This window comes from Oncorhynchus mykiss, chromosome 14 (assembly GCF_013265735.2).
Source record: "Oncorhynchus mykiss isolate Arlee chromosome 14, USDA_OmykA_1.1, whole genome shotgun sequence".
In the NCBI taxonomy this organism is placed as follows: Eukaryota; Metazoa; Chordata; class Actinopteri; order Salmoniformes; family Salmonidae; genus Oncorhynchus; species Oncorhynchus mykiss.
In genome coordinates this window covers 18,230,147-18,243,138 of record NC_048578.1, presented here as the reverse complement: position 1 = coordinate 18,243,138, position 12,992 = coordinate 18,230,147, and the positions used below count along the sequence as shown (strand labels likewise).

Sequence of the window (12,992 nt, the reverse complement as noted above, 5' to 3'; positions counted from 1 at the left end):
GGGGCCGAATACTTTCGCAAGGCACTGTATATTTATTTAACATTTTTTGGTATATACTGTATTTAGTATTTTCTTGTTTATACCTGTGTTTTGTTATTTTAGACATAGACAGTTTGATGTAGGGATGTAAATTGTTGATATTTTTGTATAATGAATAAACAGTAAAAAGAAGAGTTCCCAGTTGTCCTGAAAGCATGGTGACAACCATGTGTCGCATGGCAACAGCCCACTGACCTCATCACCAGCGCACACTGGGCTCACATATCGACCGCGGGCGTCCTGCGGTAACTGTGTATTTGGCTGCTAGTAGGCTATCTAGTATGAAATTAAAAGTTCCAATGGAGATAAGCACAATGGTACAAGGAAGGCCCCCAAAAGCCTATGGTCAAAGTCTGGTTAATATCGGTATGTGTCATGTAATTATTGGGTTTAATGTAGAATTTTATATAAGTAGGTTACAACAATCACTTCTTATTAGCTACGTAGGCTATGGTGTGTAACCTACAGTATGTTCCATTTTATTCATGGTGCAATTACAATTAGGCTTATTTTTAAATTATACATTGGGGATGTTTCATGATATGCTTATTGGTATTTTGTGATTTCAATGACATGTAGATGGGTCAGGAAAAGGAACTGTGGGGGTGAGTGGATAACAGATACTTGACACAGCCCTTTCATTGGCAAATGCCCTCTAAAGGGTATTACTTTAGATTAGGGCTCTGTGTTGTTCACTATGTATGAATGGTTCTCACATTTCACTATGTTGATTCTAACAAGGTCCAGATGGAATTGGAGACTACAGTGCAAGATTGATCGACTTTCCCCGCTAGATTGGGGTTGGCCCTTTGTCACCTATGGGTACAAGCAATTTGAATGACCTGTGTCGGCCTACTCCCTGCACCCTACCCCCCAAACAGTGCTACATTGGAGGGGTGGGATGGGGCATGCAATATCACCAGCAGCTGAACAGAAGGACTCCGCTCAGCAATATGCAAATTAAGGTGGAGCCAAAATGAAGCCTGTGAGCTGGATGTTAATTAGATTATTAATAAAGGAGGGAGTTAGGCGACCTTGATGAACATTTAGTAGATTAGCCGCATCATATATTTTATTGTGGTATGACATAAAGCGAATGCAACATTTGCTAATGTAAGCTTGTCTTATCTAGACTTATATCAGTATTGTATGAAAAGTCATTCAGCATGTTTAAATGGTTCATGGTAACATTATTGATTTGACCTGCCACAATGGTAAGAATGTTTGTCACGTTCTGACCTTAGTTATTTTATTATGTCTTTGTTTTAGTATGGTCAGGGCATGAGTTGGGTGTGTTGTCTATGTTCCTTTTTCTATGTTTTGGGTTTTCTGTGTTTTGCCTGGTATGGTTCTCAATCAGAGGCAGCTGTTTATCGTTGTCCCTGATTGAGAACCATATTTAGGTAGCCTGGTTTCATTTTTGAGTGGTGGGTGAATGTTTCCTGTGTCTGTGTTTGTACCACACGGGACTGTTTAGATTTTCGTTTGTTCATTTCACGTTGTTGTTTTGTATTTTTGTAGTGTTCAGTATTATTATTTAAATGGACATTTACCACGCTGTATATTGGTCCTATCTCTCATACTCCTCGTCAGAGGAGGACGAATCCCGTTACAATGTTGTCATAAAACAATACTATAATAATGATGTCATAATGCTCACCTGTCACAATGGTCATTATGTTGTCATAAGAGAATAATGTAGTCATGATGTCAAAATGCTCACCTGTCACAATAGTCAAAATGTTGTCATAAGGCAAAACTGCAATCATATGATTCTCAACAAATGATGTGACAATTGTCCCATGTCACAATGCACAGAGTGTTGTAAGAAGACAATACTCAGACAATAGTCACAATTCCCAAAGTTGTCACGGCTCATGACCCTATTCTTACATATACATACACTCATTCTGATGACAGCATTACATGGGTATTAAGACAAAGCCACTTCAATTGTGACATTTTTATTCAGCCATCCATTTAACTGTTATAACATAGAAGTTTTGAAGTGACTTGGACCATGTTGTTCCTATAGAGAGCTGAATTCCGCTCCGGCCTTGAGGACAGAGTCACCAACAGATATCAAAACCAATGGTAGGCCCCACATGTGGTAACCCATACTTTATTGAATGTATTTTATTTCCAGTCAGTCAGAATCATTTTACCTGCGCTCTGTGCACATTTCCAATGGGAAAGTGATAGCACCAAAGCAGGCATGTTGAGTGAATGTATGTGCATTGTTCTCCAACCATTATTCACCACTTCCACTTTTGCAGGCATTCACCGCCCCACTTTCTAGATAAGCAATCTGTCGAGGCCCGCAGCAAAATCATTTGGGCGCACAACGAGTATGAAAATTTCAGCCAAGACAACAACAAATATGTTCTTCTCAACAGTAAGTCATTAACTCTAGGAATGTGACATTTCCTCCCTTACTAAAGACTGTAGGACACATTTCATAGCTGGATATACGCTATACAGACCCCTTGACTTCTTCCACATTTTGTTACTTATTCTAAAATGTATTAAATAGTTTTTCCCCCTTATCAATCTACACACAATACTCAATAATGACAAAGCAAAAACAGTTTAAAAAAAAAACATTTTTGCAAATGTATATATATATAAAAATATATATATATATATCACATTTACATAAGTATTCAGACCCTTTACTCAGTACTTTGTTGATTCACCTTTGGTAGCAATTACAGCCTCGAGTCTTCTTGGGTATCAAATCAAATCAAATGTAATTTGTCACACCGAATACAACAGGTTACAGTGAAATACTTACTTACAAGCCCTTAAGCAACAATGCAGTTAAGAAAAATACCCCCCCCCCCCCCCCCCCCCCCCCAAGTGACTGCATAGATAATAACAGAGAGTAGCAGCAGCGTAAAAGGGGGGGTAGCAGGGAGAACAGTCTATGACTAGGGTAAATGGAGTCTTTGACAATTTTAAGGCCTTCCTCTGACACCACCTGGTACAGAGTCTGTAGTGCCTTGCAGTCAGAGGCCGAGCAGTTGCCATACCAGGCAGTGATGCAACCAGCTCTCGATGGTGCAGCTGTAGTACCTTTTTTGAGGATGTGGTGGATGTGTTGTTACCTACCATTACTATTCTTGTGGTCGGCCCTTCAGGAAGTCCAGGATCCAGTTGCAGAGGGAGGTGTTTAGTCCCAGGGTCCTTAGCTTATTGATGAGCTTTGAGGGCAGTATGGCGTTGAACACTGAGCTGTAGTCAATGAATAGCAATCTTACATAGGTGTTCCTTTTGTCCAGGTGTAAAAGGGCAGTGTGGAGTGCAATAGAGATTGCATCATCTGTGAATCTGTTGGGGTGGTATGCAAATTGGAGTGGTCTAGGGTTTCTGTGATAATGGTGTTGATATGAGCCATGACCAGCCTTTCAAAGCACTTCATGGCTACAGACGTGAGTGTTACAGGTTGATAGTCATTTAGGCAGGTTACCTTAGTGTTCTTGGGCTCAGGGACTATGGTGCTCTGCTTGAAACATGTTGGTATTACAGACTCAGACAGGGAAAGGTTGAATATGTCAGTGAAGACACTTGCCAGTTGGTCAGAGCATGCTCAGATTACACGTCCTGGTAATCTGTCTGGCCCTGCGGCCTTGTGAATGTTGACCTGTTTAAAGGTCTTACTCACATCGGCTGCGGAGAGCGTGATCACACAACCGTCCGGAACAGCTGATGCTCCCATGCATGTTTCAGTATGACTTGCCTCGAAGCGAGCATAGAAGTTATTTAGCTCGTCTGGTAGGCTAGTGTCACTGGGAAGCTCTCGGCTGTGCTTTCCTTTGTAGTCTGTAATAGTTTGCAAGCCCTGCCACATCCGACGAGCATCAGAGCCGGCGTAGTAGGATTCGGTCTTAGTCCTGTATTGACGCTTTGCCTGTTTGATGGTTCGTCGGAGGACATAGCAGGATTTCTTATAAACATCCGGGTTAGAGTTCCGCTCCTTGAAAGGGGCAGCTCTACCCTTTAGCTCTGTGCGGATGTTGCCTGTAATCCATGGCTTCTGATTGGGGTATGTATGTACAGTCACTGTGGGGACGACGTCATCAATGCACTTATTGATGAAGCCAGTGACTGATGTGGTCTACTCCTCAATGCCATCGGAAGAATTCCAGAACTTATTCCAGTCTGTGCTAGAAAAACAGTCCTGTAGCTTAGCATCTGCTTCATCTGACCACTTTTTTGGTGCTGACCACCAAGTCATTGGTGCTTCCTGCTTACATTTTTGCTTGTAAGCACGATCAGAAGGATAGAATTATGGTCAGATTTGCCAAATGGAGGGCGAGGGAGAGCTTTGTATGCTTCTCTGTGTGGAGTAAAGGTGGTCTAGAGTTTTTTCCCTCTGGTTGCACATTTAACATGCTGATAGAAATAAAGTAAAAAGGATTTAAGATTCCCTACATTAAAGTCCCTGGCCACTAGGAGCGCCGCTTCTGGATGAGCGGTTTCCTGTTTTCCTGCTTATGGCCGTATACAGTTCATTGAGTGCGGTCTTAGTGCCAGCATCGGTTTGTGGTGGTAAATAGACAGCTACGAAGAATATAGATGAAAACTCTCTTGGTAGATAGTGTGGTCTACAGTTTATCATGAGATTCTCTACCTCAAGTGAACAAAACCTCTAGAATTCCTTAGATGTTGTGCACCCGCTGTTGTTTACAAATATACATAGACCGCTACCCTTTGTCTTACCAGGCTGCTGTTCTATCTTGTCGATACAGTGTACAACCTGCCAGCTCTATGTTATTCATGTCGTCGTTCAGCCACACCTTGGTAAAACTTAAGATATCACAGTATGAATGTCCTGTTGGTAGGATATACGTGCTTTTAGTTCATCCACTTTATTATCCAGCGATTGTACTTTGGCCAATAGTACCGGTGGAAAAGACATATTAGCCACTCGTCGCCGGAACCTCACAAGGCACCCTGATCTCCTTCCGCAAAATCTCCATCTCTTTCTCCTGCGAATGACGGGGATGAGGGCCCGTTCGGGTGTCTGGAATAAATCCTTCTCGTCCGACTCATTAAAGACACTACAGGCTTTGCAGATCCTCTCAAGCTCTGTCATTTTGGATGTGGAGCATCGCTGCTCAACTATTTTCAAGTCTTTCCAGAGATGTTCGATTGGGTTCGAGTCCAGGCTCTACTGGGCCACACAAGGACATTCAGAGAATTGTCCCGAGGCCACTCCTGCGTTGTCTTGGCTGTGTGCTTAGGGTTGTTGCCCTGTTGGAAGGTGATGATGCCACCACCAAGCTTCGCTGTAAGAATGGAGACAGGTTTCCTCCAGACGTAATGCTTGGCATCCAGGCCAAAAAGTTCCATCTGTGTTTCATCAGACCAGAGAATCTTGTTTCTCATGGTATGAGAGTCTTTTAGGTGCCTTTTGGAAAACTCCAAGGGGGTGGTCATGTGCCTTTTACTGAGGAGTGACTTCTGTTTGGCCACTCTACCATAAAGTGCCTGATTGGTGGAGTGCTGCAGAGATGGTTGTACTTCTGTAAGGTTATCCCATCTCCACAGAGGATCTCTGGAGATCTGTCAAAATGACCCTTGGGTTCTTGGTGACCACCCTAACCAAGGCACTTCTCCCCCGATTGCTTAGTTTGGCCGGGCGGACAGCTTTAGGAAGAGTCTTGGTGGTTCCAAGCTTCTTCCAGTTCAGAATGATGGAGGCGACTCTGTTCTTGGGGACCTTCAATGTTACAGAAATTTTTTGGTACCCTTCCCCAAATCTGTGCCTCTTCCCAATACTGTCTCGGAGCTCTATGGACAATTCCTTTGACCTCATGGTTGGTTTTTGCTCTGACATGCACTGTCAACTGTTGGACCTTATATTGACAGGTGTGTGACTTTCCAAACCATGTCAAATCAATTGAATTTACCATAAGTGGACTCCAATGAAGTTGTAGAAACATCTCAAAGATGATCAATGGAAACAGTATGCACCTGAGCTCAATTTCAAGTCTCATAGCAAAAGGGTCTGAATATGTATTTAAATAACGTATTTGTTTAAAAAATATATATTTTAATACATTTGCAAAAATGTCCAAAATCCTGTTTTCACTTTGTCAGTATGGGGTGTTGTGTGTAGAGTGATTAGTGAAAAAAATATTTTATCCATTTTAGAATAAGGCATGTTGTAGAAATTATTTTACATGGGACACTCAAAGTCAATCTTAAATGAATTAACAGTTAACTGGAGAGGTTCCAACAAACTTGATGCACCGTAGTGAACGTCTGTCAGGAGCTCTAACGGGGCAGTCCGGTTAGTTCCCTCCCTTATACAAGTTACATTTGTATGATTTAGTTTATTCATCATTCATAATTAATGTTTGCTTCAATCATGTGACGACCAATACTGGGTCATGCATGTGACAGACCAATACCACACGAGGATTCTTCTCTTTAAGCTGAGATCTTGAAACTGAGATATCCCTTTCTCTAAACAAGGTTATGGGCGTACTGCCAAATTGCAGATACTAATAGTGAGGATTTGTTCAATCAGTCACTTGCATGAACACAGAAATGGGTTATTTTATGAAGCACATGAATAGAACAGAAATTTGTTATTAGAAAATCACAAACTTAAAAATGTTCATCACAGGCTGTAAAGTATCAAAATGTGGAAAAAGTCAAGGGGTCGGAATACTTTTCCAAATCCACTGTATATAAAAAAGTATGTGGACACCCCTTCAAACTAGTGGATTGGGGTATTTCAGCCACACCTATGCATGCATGATATATGAAAGGACATGATCTGGCCTGTGAATGAACCCATTCAAACCACACATGCTAGACCATTTATGTATGTGGTCTTTTAAGTGAACAGTATTCAATAGAGACAACATTATTTAAGGATTGCTATGATATTTTTGACTGACAAATACCTACAACTCATAAATGCTACTTTGTTTTTCCCTTCCGAGGGAGATCTACTCGTTCAGAGAAAAGCTGCAGGTTCCTCACAATTGAGTTTCCTTTAAATCCTTTAAATTCCTTTAAAGTACGGAAGATGATTCAATCGGCTGTGTTGTCCTGAAGACCTGACCAATTATCTGATATACACCACATTGTTATCTACTGTATACAAACGTGAATCAAACTATTTTACTCTCCCGTCAGTACTCAATTACATCCAACAGTCTCATGAATCATTTGCATGTTCTATTTCACTGAAATGGTTTAGGATCACTGCAAGTAAGCTACTCTACCACACCTACACTGGTGTATTTTACATTTTTTTTTATTTTTTTTTTTATTTCACCTTTATTTAACCAGGTAGGCTAGTTGAGAACAAGTTCTCATTTGCAACTGCGACCTGGCCAAGATAAGGCATAGCAGTGTGAACAGACAACACAGAGTTACACATGGAGTAAACAATTAACAAGTCAATAACACAGTAGAAAAAAGGGGAGTCTATATATACATTGTGTGCAAAAGGCATGAGAAGGTAGGCAAATAATTACAATTATGCAGATTAACACTGGCGTGATAAATGATCAGATGGTTATGTAAAGGTAGAGATAGAGATATTGGTGTGCAAAAGAGCAGAAAAATAAATAGATAAAAACAGTATGGTGATGAGGTAGGTGAAAATGGGTGGGCTATTTACCAATAGACTATGTACAGCTGCAGCGATCGGTTAGCTGCTCAGATAGCAGATGTTTGAAGTTGGTGAGGGAGATAAAAGTCTCCAACTTCAGCGATTTTTGCAATTCGTTCCAATCACAGGCAGCAGAGAACTGGAACGAAAGGCGGCCAAATGAGGTGTTGGCTTTAGGGATGATCAGTGAGATACACCTGCTGGAGCGCGTGCTACGGATGGGTGTTGCCATCGTAACCAGTGAACTGAGATAAGGCGGAGCTTTACCTAGCATGGACTTGTAGATGACCTGGAGCCAGTGGGTCTGGCGACGAATATGTAGCGAGGGCCAGCCGACTAGAGCATACAAGTCGCAGTGGTGGGTGGTATAAGGTGCTTTAGTGACAAAACGGATGGCACTGTGATAAACTGCATCCAGTTTGCTGAGTAGAGTGTTGGAAGCAATTTTGTAGATGACATCGCCGAAGTCGAGGATCGGTAGGATAGTCAGTTTTACTAGGGTAAGTTTGGCGGCGTGAGTGAAGGAGGCTTTGTTGCGGAATAGAAAGCCGACTCTTGATTTGATTTTCGATTGGAGATGTTTGATATGGGTCTGGAAGGAGAGTTTAGAGTCTAGCCAGACACCTAGGTACTTATAGATGTCCACATATTCAAGGTCGGAACCATCCAGGGTGGTGATGCTGGTCAGGCGTGCGGGTGCAGGCAGCGAACGGTTGAAAAGCATGCATTTGGTTTTACTAGCGTTTAAGAGCAGTTGGAGGCCACGGAAGGAGTGCTGTATGGCATTGAAGCTCGTTTGGAGGTTAGATAGCACAGTGTCCAAGGACGGGCCGGAAGTATATAGAATGGTGTCGTCTGCGTAGAGGTGGATCAGGGAATCGCCCGCAGCATGAGAAACATCATTGATATATACAGAGAAAAGAGTCGGCCCGAGAATTGAACCCTGTGGCACCCCCATAGAGACTGCCAGAGGACCGGACAGCATGCCCTCCGATTTGACACACTGAACTCTGTCTGCAAAGTAATTGGTGAACCAGGCAAGGCAGTCATCCGAAAAACCGAGGCTACTGAGTCTGCCGATAAGAATACGGTGATTGACAGAGTCGAAAGCCTTGGCAAGGTCTATGAAGACGGCTGCACAGTACTGTCTTTTATCGATGGCGGTTATGATATCGTTTAGTACCTTGAGCGTGGCTGAGGTACACCCGTGACCGGCTCGGAAACCAGATTGCACAGCGGAGAAGGTACGGTGGGATTCAAGATGGTCAGTGATCTGTTTGTTGACTTGGCTTTCGAAGACCTTAGATAGGCAGGGCAGGATGGATATTGGTCTGTAACAGTTTGGGTCCAGGGTGTCGCCCCCTTTGAAGAGGGGGATGACTGCGGCAGCTTTCCAATCCTTGGGGATCTCAGACGATATGAAAGAGAGGTTGAACAGGCTGGTAATAGGGGTTGCGACAATGGCGGCGGATAGTTTCAGGAATAGAGGGTCCAGATTGTCAAGCCCAGCTGATTTGTACGGGTCCAGGTTTTGCAGCTCTTTCAGAACATCTGCTATCTGGATTTGGGTAAAGGAGAACCTGGAGAGGCTTGGGCGAGTAGCTGCGGGGGGGGGGGAGCTGTTGGACGAGGTTGGAGTAGCCAGGCGGAAGGCATGGCCAGCCGTTGAGAAATGCTTGTTGAAGTTTTCGATAATCATGGATTTATCGGTGGTGACCGTGTTACCTAGCCTCAGTGCAGTGGGCAGCTGGGAGGAGGTGCTCTTGTTCTCCATGGACTTCACAGTGTCCCAGAACTTTTTGGAGTTGGAGCTACAGGATGCAAACTTCTGCCTGAAGAAGTTGGCTTTAGCTTTCCTGACTGACTGTGTGTATTGGTTCCTGACTTCCCTGAACAGTTGCATATCGCGGGGACTGTTCGATGTTAGTGCAGTCCGCCACAGGATGTTTTTGTGCTGGTCGAGGGCAGTCAGGTCTGGAGTGAACCAGGGGCTATATCTGTTCTTAGTTCTGCATTTTTTGAACGGAGCATGCTTATCTAAAATGGTGAGGAAGTTACTTTTAAAGAAAGACCAGGCATCCTCAACTGACGGGATGAGGTCAATGTCCTTCCAGGATACCCGGGCCAGGTCGATTAGAAAGGCCTGCTCACAGAAGTGTTTTAGGGAGCGTTTGACAGTGATGAGGGGTGGTCGTTTGACTGCGGCTCCATAGCGGATACAGGCAATGAGGCAGTGATCGCTGAGATCCTGGTTGAAGACAGCGGAGGTGTATTTGGAGGGCCAGTTGGTCAGGATGACGTCAATGAGGGTGCCCTTGTTTACAGAGTTAGGGTTGTACCTGGTGGGTTCCTTGATGATTTGAGTGAGATTGAGGGCATCTAGCTTAGATTGTAGGACTGCCGGGGTGTTAAGCATATCCCAGTTTAGGTCACCTAACAGAACAAACTCTGAAGCTAGATGGGGGGCGATCAATTCACAAATGGTGTCCAGGGCACAGCTGGGAGCTGAGGGGGGTCGGTAGCAGGCGGCAACAGTGAGAGACTTATTTCTGGCGAGAGTAATTTTCAAAATTAGTAGTTCGAACTGTTTGGGTATGGACCTGGAAAGTATGACATTACTTTGCAGGCTATCTCTGCAGTAGACTGCAACTCCTCCTCCTTTGGCAGTTCTATCTTGACGGAAGATGTTATAGTTGGGTATGGAAATCTCAGAATTTTTGGTGGCCTTCCTGAGCCAGGATTCAGACACGGCAAGGACATCAGGGTTAGCAGAGTGTGCTAGAGCAGTGAGTAAGACAAACTTAGGGAGGAGGCTTCTGATGTTGACATGCATGAAACCAAGGCTTTTTCGATCACAGAAGTCAACAAATGAGGGTGCCTGGGGACATGCAGGGCCTGGGTTTACCTCCACATCACCCGCGGAACAGAGAAGGAGTAGTATGAGGGTGCGGCTGAAGGCTATCAAAACTGGTCGCCTAGGGCGTTGGGGACAGAGAATAAGAGGAGCAGGTTTCTGGGCATGGTAGAATATATTCAGGGCATAATGCGCAAACAGGGGTATGGTGGGGTGCGGGTACAGCGGAGGTAAGCCCAGGCACTGGGTGATGATGAGAGAGGTTGTATCTCTGGACATGCTGGTTGTAATGGGTGAGGTCACCGCATGTGTGGGGGGTGGGACAAAGGAGGTAACAGGGGTATAAAGAGTGGAACTAGGGGCTCCATTGTAAACTAAAACAATGATAACTAACCTGCACAACAGTATACAAGGCATATTGACATTTGAGAAAGACATACAGCGGGGCATACAGTAATCACAGGTGTTGAATTGGGAGAGCTAGCTAAAACAGTAGGTGAGACAACAGCTAATCAGCTAGCACAACAACAGCAGGTAGAATGGCGATTGATTAGGCAGAGGGTCGGATTAACTACACACAGAGCCTAAGTGCGGCTGGGGCCGACAGATAAAACATAAACAAGCAGAATGGATTACCGTGATTAATGGACAGTCCAGCATGCATCAGCTATGTAGCCAAGTGATCAGTGTCCAAGGGGCAGCGGTGGATGGGGCAGGGAAGCTGGACTGGCGAGTGTTATCCAGGTTAGAAAACTAACAATGACCAAATAGCTTGTAGCCAGTTAGCTGGTTAGCTTCTGGAGGTTCTTGAGTGTGTTCTAAAAATGTAAAGATAATAGCGGTTCCGTATCACATTGGGTGAGGCAGGTTACCGGAAGGTATAAACAAATTAAAAATCGAAAAGGGATAGAAAGTAAATATGGGTTCAGTGAGTGTTTGGGGCGCGGCGATTCAGACGGTTAGCAGGCCTGTGCTAACAAGCTAACAGTTAGTAGACGGTGCTAAACACGGTAGCAGTTAGCGGACCGGGCTAAACAAGCTAGCAGTTAGCAGGCCGAGTTTGCAAGCAAGGAGATAGCAAGGGCTAGAGAGTTAGCCTTTGGGGACGTCGCGATGGGGGTATCTGTTTATTCCTCTTCATGCAGTGACATCGATGGACCGGTCGTGGGTCTGGATATTGTAGCCCAGGAGCTCAGAATGTTCCGTTTGCGATGGGAATCCGGGGATGAAAAATAAAATAAAATAATAAATAGGTCCGTTATGCTCTGGTTAGAGTCGCGTTGTTCGAACTGGCGAGAGCTTTCCGAGCTAAAGGTTAGCTGATGACCGGTTAGCTGAAGACCGCTAGCAATGTTTTGCTGAAGCTGGTAGTTCGTTGGCTAGCTTCAGTTGAGGGGTTCCAAGGTCCGAAGTAAATATAAATACTTTAGGAAAAATAGCTACGTTGGGTGAGGCGGGTTGCAGGAGAGTATTTAGAAGAAGTTGAGGTTCAGCAAAAAGTTTTAAAGATATGTGAAAAAAATGAAGTTATACAGCAACATTTACAGTAAATTAGCAGTCCTTCAAATTCTCAAACAAGGATTTGATTAGAAGGATGAAAACATCCCCAAGTTTTGTCTGAAGAGTTACATTTGACATTTTAGTCATATAGGAGACACTCTTATCCAGGGTGACCTACAGTTAAGAGTTCAAGTATAGTTTATGTAAACCCGCTTAAGTAAATCATTCATATTTGGTTAAACCCATTGGCTCCACTATAAAATCTCCAAAGTTTTGACAAACTATTTGGAGATAACTTATCTAAAAGTACTCAAATATTGATAGCTGTACATGGGGAACTAAGAGAATAAAAAAGTTAATTCACCAAGGATGACTCGGACACCAGTATTGGATACCACAGGTCTGGGATCCAGGTATTTCCTATCTTATGACATAGATTCAAACTTTTGATAACAAGTGTGAAGAAGATAATCCATCCCCTGAGCAAAAGCCATTACAATCCCCAAAGTCTAGCTCAGATAGCTGTGCTGCTAACTGAAATAGATTGGGAGAGGAGCCTTTATCGCACTAGAGAATTCCAATGTGTTGTTAGCTCAACATCAATTTGGTGGTAATCTTGCCTCCAGTTAATGGCTGACCCTTTCTAATACCTTACGAAAAACATGATTTTATCTATTATAGTATAGTATTTTCAATCAATATGGCCAACATATTCACATGCACACCTCTGGGACATTCAGGTAGGTTATAGCAGTGGTTGAATCGAATGGGATTAGGCAAAGGGTTCACTACTTTAGGATTGGGGACAGAACACTGGGAATATAAAATATTTTAGTTAAACATAAACATTTTGGAAAAGCTATAGTTACTTTTTTGGGGTAATTCCCCGTCTTCAAAATTCACACAGGTTCTTGTAGTTGCACATCCAACTCAGTAGATGGCAGTGGTCCATGTTTTGCAACG

The 12,992-nt window shown here is 43.5% G+C and overlaps 1 pseudogene; it reads left to right on the top strand.

Annotated features, from left to right (window-relative positions):
• The first annotated feature begins 338 nt into the window (after nucleotides 1-338).
• Nucleotides 339-2,460, top strand: LOC110487745 (annotated as a pseudogene).
• Nucleotides 2,461-12,992: the final 10,532 nt, after the last annotated feature.